This window comes from Jatropha curcas, chromosome 3, assembly GCF_041381405.1.
Source record: "Jatropha curcas cultivar XTBG-Jc1 chromosome 3, XTBG_Jcur_1.0, whole genome shotgun sequence".
NCBI classification, from domain to species: domain Eukaryota; kingdom Viridiplantae; phylum Streptophyta; class Magnoliopsida; order Malpighiales; family Euphorbiaceae; genus Jatropha; species Jatropha curcas.
Genome location: NC_143153.1, coordinates 2,989,376 through 2,998,168, shown reverse-complemented (window position 1 = coordinate 2,998,168; position 8,793 = coordinate 2,989,376).

Sequence of the window (8,793 nt, the reverse complement as noted above, 5' to 3'; positions counted from 1 at the left end):
TTAAAGGAATTAACTTGACAAATGCTCCATTGATGGAATGAAGGTAAGAAAGTCGTAATCCCTCTAAGAAGCTGATTCGTTAACGGAATTAACTAGACAAATGGTCCACTGAAAGGAGGTTTAGCTATCCCACCACAGCTTTGGAGACGATGAGGGACTAAAGGTGACTAATTCCACATGCCCAATGAAGGTTTACTCATGCTTTAAACCACTATATAAAAAATTGATAGCTAATATTCCTAGTGTTTAATGTTTAATACTACTATCTCTGTTCCATAATACTTATTACATTTAAAATTTCAAGTATCTTAAAAAAACCGTTAAATTTATCTAAGTTACAATAAATTATTGAGTAGATTGACTTTATTATTCTTAATGTAATACTAATTATTTAAGAAAATCATTAGATTGAAATAATAATTATTGGTCATATATAAAGGGTAAACATGAAAAAAAAAAAAAATTTATTACTCCTTGAAACCACAAATGTAACAAGTATTTTAGAACAGAGTTAATATTATGGAACAGATGTAGTAGACTTTGAAAAATTTTCTAGTAGTTACTGCAATGATTATCAGGTATTAAAACATATAGTACTGAACAAGGCCTTAAGTCTTTATTATATTTGACATTTTTTTATCAAGACCCATCAAGAAATAAATTCTTCTAGAATTATTTCATTATGGATGAAGAATAATATAATATTCCACATCAGATACTATATGTTTATTTTCATTCTTGTCCTTACAATATCCATCAAAGCCATTGACACCATAATATCCATTAATGCAGCCACCCACCTATCTCCCTCTCAAATTAACAAACAAGGGATCATGTTGTCTCTTCACTGTACACAGCTAGAATGTGCTCAAGTATACTTTGCTCAAATGGCAAAATGAAATGAGGGAAACAGAAGCATATATTTGTAGCATGACTTCAAAATATGCTTACACATGTAATCAAAATGGGCAAATGGGATTTAAAAAGGCATAGGGGAGAGGACCCTAAATTTAATTTGCTTTGTCCTATTTCTTCTCTATGGTAGTCAATTCTGTAGATTTATGTGCTTTTAGCATATCTTCCCAACCTCTCTAGAATTGTCTTAGGATTGTGAGAATTGGATTCCTAGTCACTCTCATGAAGATTCAAATATTGCATGGAACTTTTCTACATATATTAATATGGCAGTTGAATAATTTTTGCCATTAAAGATTTTTTGTTTTCATGGTTACCAATACAAATGTCATACTTTAAAGTATCTAATGGGTATTATTTCCATATATATGTAGATGAAATGAAAATAATGCTCTCCGGCTATTATAACTTTTGAAACAATAATTTTTCAGAATTTAACTATTTAATAAGTGTTTTTTTAAAAAAATTATCCATAAGTGTTTAATTGATTTTATTTAATAGAAAAAGTTTACAATTGTCCAACAAGTGCAATTTTATAAATAAAAATATTACATCAATCAAAATAAAAATTAAAAGTGGTACAAAATTTCTTTTTTTTAAAAAAAAAAAAAAATTTATAAGTGTGAATTTATGTATTTGGGCATTGTTGTTTGTTAGTGATTTAGCAAGTTAGCATAGTTGAGGTCCTCGAGGCACGAGATGCTGGAGAGTGACTTAGATCACACTTTGCCCTAAAATGGATATTCAAATGAACTATGCTTATGCTATCCCTAATTTTGAATCCAGTTCAACGATTGATAGGTACACCTAAAGAGAATTCTTAGCATATCCCCTTTAGTGGTTTTTTTTTTTTTTTTTTTTTTTTGGTAATTGAGATTATATTCATGTATCATTCTAACACATCAGTATGAATTAAATTATCTAAACTTAAATTAAGAATTAATAATAATTAAAAATACATAAATTATGAAATAAGAGTAAATTATATCAATCGTCACCTAATTTTACACTTAGCCTTATTTAGATCACATAATTTCAATTTGTCATTTTTTAGTCACTTAACTTTAACTTTTATTTCAACGGAAGGTCACTCGTTAGAATTAGGTAATTAAAATAGCAGTATAACACTGAAAATTACATGTATCATAAGAAAAACATGATTACAAAGCATTATTAAAAAGAAAGGAAAGAATGCTAGAAAATATAAATGATAAGAGTGAAAACTTTTTATTTTCTAATTTTTTTTTAAAACTTGTTTCTTGCAAATGTCGTTATTTGTTAAATAAATTAATAGGCCGATTCCAAATTAATATATTAAGAGAAAATATAAATTTTTAAGATAAAACATTTTATTTTTGTTACTATATTAATATTTTCGATTTCAGTATTCCAGTGAGTCACCGTCCATTGAAACAAAATCAAAGTTTAACTATTGAAAATGACAAATTAAAGTGATGTGATCGTATGAATTGAAAGTAAAAGTTAGGTGACCATTAGTTTAACTTACTCCGTGAAACAACAAAATAAGAAGTTGAACTTTTTTTTTTTTTTTTTTTTTTTTGTGAAAGCACAATTATCAAAAATTTTTTTTTCTTTTAGAATACTTCAAAATTTCTAAAATAAGAGTGTTAGGTTTTGCATTCTTTATTTTCTATATTATGAGATAAATAATAATTGATAATTAATAAGCAATGAGATGAAACTAGAGGAGTACTATGTAGTCCTAAGATTAGACATAAATGAGTGGGAGTTGGTCAATAAATATATTTTCAAGACACTCCTCTGAAGCATACAAAAATTCAGTACAAATTTATCATTTGTGTATGTATAAATTGTATTAGTTTCTTGTCACATTATGGACAAAAAAACCCAAGGTATTTATCTCTAAAAAATAAAAATAAAATCCAAGGATTGTAACTCAGTTAACAATGCAAGCTAAGCATGTGAAAAGAGCTATTGAATTCGAATTCGATTCCCACTAAACACACTTGCAGGAAGTGGTGAAGAGTCTGACTATGACTAAGTCCCGAACCAAATTAGTCAATTTATAATAATAGAATCTGGATACCGGTGATTTAAAAAAAAAAAAATGATACCCTCTCAATGGTCCTTATGGTACATGTATATCTAACTCGAGATGCATGTGAAATGTACATCTCCACATCTTCTCTTCTAATAACTTATGAGGACCAAAGATTGGAGGTATATAATGGCATATGTCACCTATTAACTAATTTTGTCCTTCAATATTTTGGATGTTCTTCCATAATTTAATTCCTAATTTTGAAAATAGGAGGAGCCAAAATACACTTATTTTAAGAGAACCATTTTTTTTTTTTTCACTTAATGCTATAGATTTTAGGTTAGGTCTTTTTTTTTTTTTTTGAGTTTTTAATTATAATTTATTTTATTATTCTAAAAAAAGCTTACAAAACGGGGAAAAAACCCTCCCAAAATCGAATGGTTATGTAGTTCTGTGGGCTCCTCATTCATACTTCAACTGCGGCTTCAGCAAGCCCAATCTACAAAATCTTATCCGCTGTAGAACTTATCTCTTACTATTTTTTTTTTTTTAATTCATTGAAGACTTTTATGAGACGAAATAATACTGTGAACTACATAGCAGAGGGTAACCTTCTTCTTGACTTATCAAATTGGTCGAAATCTCTCACTTTTCATACAAGTAAGAAGATCTATCAGACCACCGCCTCATTGACAATGACTCTTACTATTTATTACTATTTATTGTATATATATTGAAAATCTGAATATAATTTTCTTTTGAACTATAGAGGGCCTTTTAATAAATTTATTTTTCAAAAATAAAATTTATATTCTCGTCCATATAAAAGTTGAAACCGTGTACCATTCTCAGTGAAAAGTTGGTGGAGTAGGTTTAATTTGAGAGTTTGCAAGTGTAGATAAGTTCGGCATGAGTAGTCAATTCAGTTGTATGGAGTACCATTTTCTTGCATCCATTGGGAAAGGTGATATAATTATTGGGACACCAACGACATACATGAAATTAGCACGTTTTTACATTTAGATCACTCAAAATAGGGGCCCATTTTCAACTCTATTGATTTTTCACCAATTCCATTTTTATTACTTTGTTCGTTATAGGTTAGGCTACAACGTGACAAAAGATATTCACGTAAATTTTAAAAATGAAAAAAAAAATTAATTATGCTCAAATAATTATGTGTTATATGTACATATATATGCAACATTATGGTATTTGCCATTTCTGATAAAAAGGTGAAATATATATATATATATATATATATATATATATATATATATAAATTGACATTTTTCCCTGTTTGGTTTTATATTTTCAAAATTATTACAAGGAGAGAAATTTTGTGGGTTACTTGTTTTTAAGAGAAGATTTATCTTTGCTGTATGTGCGAGTCTATTTATATATCAAATTTATTACACACAATATTTTAGTTTAAACGAATGTAATTCTAATTATATAATAAAAAAGTAAAATAATATTTTTTTAAAAATTTTTTTAATTAGTTCGGTATACAGAATGTACATAAATTTTATTTTTGTTCTTATCACTAATACAAGGAGTGAAAATTTTCAAATTTTCAAATTTAATTTCTTTTAATTTTTTATCGATTTAGTGAATTTAAGATAAAATACTCATGTATTGTGTAATCCATAATAATATTAATCACTGAACCACTCAATGTATTTATATGTATTTTCAATCCTACGTGTAAATAGTATTTTTGTTTTTGTTTGTGGTTGTCTTCAAACTTTTTTTTTTTTTAAATCCCACATTTTATATTAGGTGAGAGAAATACGTGGACGGTAGACCAAAGATGACGGGCAGCTGGTCCAAGCCGTACTCTAAACTTTGTGCTTGTGTCACTTTCTGGTCCGTATCTCGCCGCTAAACGTCAGAAATATTAAAGTAATAGCCTTTTTTTTAATATTTTTTACTTCTTCCGCCAAAGCCAAAAGGCAAGTGCGAAATACAATGAAGAATTTTATTATTTTTAGCTAGATTAAATAAAATTTACACAGTCTAAAAACGTATAATTTACACTATCAATTATTATTATTTTAAAATGATAAAGTGTCTTGTATTATAATTTACAAAAAAAAATAGTAATTAAAGTATGATTTCATTTGGAATTTTAGATATTAAAGTTGGAGGAAAAATTTTAAAATTCATAATTAGTAATTAAAGTGTAAATTTATGAAAAATTAATCTTTTATAATCAGTGAACGCGAATTGCGTTCTCTAACAAATTTTAAATATAAGCAGTGATTGAATCATAAATAAAAGTCAGAGAAAATGAAATTTTCTTTTAAAAAAAATTAAAAGGGCAAATTTAAAATACTTATTTTATAAGTGAAATTCAAAATTTTTAATATTCTAGAAAATATTTTTTTAAGAAAAAGAAAAAGAAAAAAAAAAAGAGTTAGGGAGGGAGTGCCACGCTTGACACCCTTCCTTTCATCATTGCTTATAAAATTTGGGAATACATTTCTAAAATCGTTAAAATCATTATTATTTAGAAGATCTTATTTGAATTGACATTTTAAATCTATATATAAATATATAAATTAAGAAAAAAAAATATATCCGTAATAACTTATTAAACTAAATTATATAAATTTGACATGTCATATTTGTCACAATAAAATTGATATTTACATTTTTGTCATATGTTTAAAAAAAAAAAAAAGAATTGAAACGTGGGCCCACATTACATGAACCGTCCATATATAAAAGTTCAACACGCTTTATCATTTCTTGCTTTCTCAAGTACACTAGCCAGCCATTGTTTGATGACTCAGATACAACACAGATTACCCATTTTCAATTCTAAAGAAAAAAAAAAGTCCCACTTTGCAATTTTCCTCTTTGGTCCAGGAAATTTATAACTTTATGACGCACTCTTAAGCTAAAATTAACACTAATCTTACATATTTGGTTGCTTTACAAAAAAAAAAAAAAAAAAAAAAACATTATTTTCAATTTTTGATTGTAGGTAAAAAAATAATTTTTATTTGTTAATTTGTATAAACTTTTTAAATATAAATAAAATTCAGTGCATAGCAAAAAAAGTAAAAAACTAAAAAAAAAAAAAAATCCATTCATAATATTTTATCCACGTGGCATGCAATACTAAGCAGATAAGATTAAAGATGTTGTTAATTGTTAGCTATTTATACGGTGGTTTAAATTATAAATATTTTAAAAAATATAATTGTTTAATTAAAAATGATAAAAAAAAAGATTAACTATTTAATTAGCTGAATTCAAAAAAAAAATGTTATAATTGTTAAAAATGGTAATTGATTATGTGAAGTGCTAAACGTTAGAGTATTTAATATTTGATAAAAAACTCTCTCAACCCCTAAAATCAATAGATACATTTACCGATCGGTACAATTTATAGATGTGGAGTTTTGACACAAAAACGCTAAAAGTTAGCTTAAAAGTTATTGCATAAGAGAGTCTAAAAGCAGCATCTGTCGTAAGCTGCCTTAGGGCGGGCTCTACTGTCGTGGGTTGAGGACAATAACGATACAGTCCTGCAGTAAGAGGGCAGCGTCTCCCATCAATGCTCGGAGGATTAATGCGCCCTATGAAAATGTTTTAAATTAAGACGTTAACACCTGATTAGCGGTCCGAGCCGACAGAAACAATGATTAACACGCTTAATAGTGCTTTTTTTTCTTTTTTTTAAAATCTCCCGTTAGAAGACCAAATATTAAACAGATTGTCATAATTAAAAGAACATAACAGAATTTAGCAAAAAAAAATATGACAAAACTGGATGGGAAAATGAATTTTAGTATATGAAATGTTCGAGAGTTTCTAGTACTAACAGTAGCAGTAGCCACCAAACATAGTGTCAATGTTGGTCCATCAAACATTGATGAGTGGAAATAATTTATTATTATTATTTTTTTTTTTTTTGAAAATGAAATAATTTCATAAGATTAGCAAAATTAAGTAGGCATCAATAATATGATTTCAAACATCTAAGTTGAAGAGTGGTGGTTATAAGTTCCTTTCATGCAAAACCCCACAATTGAATATTAAGCTATTAAACCACGTTTAGACTTGACTGTTAGTATCAAATTCATTTTCAACTAAGTCCCACTTTGCAATTTTCCTCTTTGGTCCAGGAAATTTTTAACTTTATGACGCACTCTTAAGCTAAAAATTAACACTAATCTTACATATTTGGTTGCTTTACAAAAAAAACATTATTTTCAATTTTTGATTGTAGGTAAAAAAATAATTTTTATTTGTTAATTTGTATAAACTTTTTAAATATAAATAAAAATTAGTGCATAGCAAAAAAAAAAAGTAAAAAACTAAAAAAAAATCCCTTCATAATATTTTATCCGCGTGGCATGCAATACTAAGCAGATAAGACTAAGGACCTATTCAGCGTATTTGTCTCTATTAGGTGTTAATTATTAGCTATTTATAAGGTGGTTTAAATTATAAATATTTTAAAAAATATATAATTGTTTAATTTAAAATGATAAAAAAAGAGATTAACAGTTTAATTATCTGAATTTAGAAAAAAAAACAATGTTATAATTGTTAAAAATGGTAATTGATTATGTGAAGTGCTAAACGTTAGAATATTTAATATTTGATAAAAAAACTCTCTCGACCCCTAAAATCAACAGATGCATTTACCGAACGGTACAATTTATAGAGGTGGAGTTTTGATATAAAAACGCTAAAAGTTAGCTTAAAAGTTGTTGCAAAAGAGAGTCTAAAATCAGCATCTGTCGTAGGCTGCCTTAGGGCGGACTCTATTGTCGTGAGCTAAGGACAATAACGCTACGGTCCTGCAGTAAGAGGGCAGCGTCTCCCACCAATGCTTGGGGGATCAATGCGCCCTATGAAAAAGTCTTAAATTAAGACGTCAACACCTGATTAGCTGTCTGAGCTGACAGAAACTGTGAATAACACACCTGATAATGCTTTTTTTCTTTTTCTTTTTTTTTTAATCTCCCATTAGAAGACCAAATATGAAACAGATTGTCATAATTAAAAGAATATGACAGAATTTACCAAAAAAAAAATATGACAAAACTGGATGGGAAAATGAATTTTAGTATATGAAATGTTCGAGAGTTTCTAGTACTAACAGTAGCAGTAGCCACCAAACATAGTGTCAATGTTGGTCCATCAAACATTGATGAGTGGAAATTTTTTTTTTTTTTTTTTTTGAAAATGAAATAATTTCATAAGATTAGCCAAATTAAGTAGGCATCAATAATATGATTTCAAACATCTAAGTTGAAGAGTGGTAGTTATAATTAAGTTCGTTTCATGCAAAACCCCACAATTGAATATTAAGTTATTAAACCACGTTTAGACTTGACTGTTAGTATCAAATTCATTTTCAACTAATTCCTATTCCTTTTTTTTTTTTTTTTTTTTGGAGACATATAATTCATAAGGTGAGTACGTACAATTGTGGGACCCAATTCTTATGAAATTTTTAATTATCTTTCAATAAAAAATTTTGTTTTGTTGTCAAAGTCTATGATTTTATATTTAACTGACTATATTTGTCATTGTTACACTTACACTATAGTTAATTAGCTTTTAGCTTTTCTGTCCTTTTCTTTTTGTACAATTAACAAAGTTAATATTTAATCATTTATTTATCTATTAAATATTAATATTGATTGACTATCCACCAACGTCCATGGGTCACCAATCGTCAAATATCAATTATCCGCTGATATAAATAATTAAATCACGTTAGCTCTGTATTTAGAGATAAAATCTGTCTGAGAATATATTTTACACCAATTAAATACTTTTCATGCTGGCAACCGCGCGTTTATTAAAAAAAGATAAAATGATTCCAT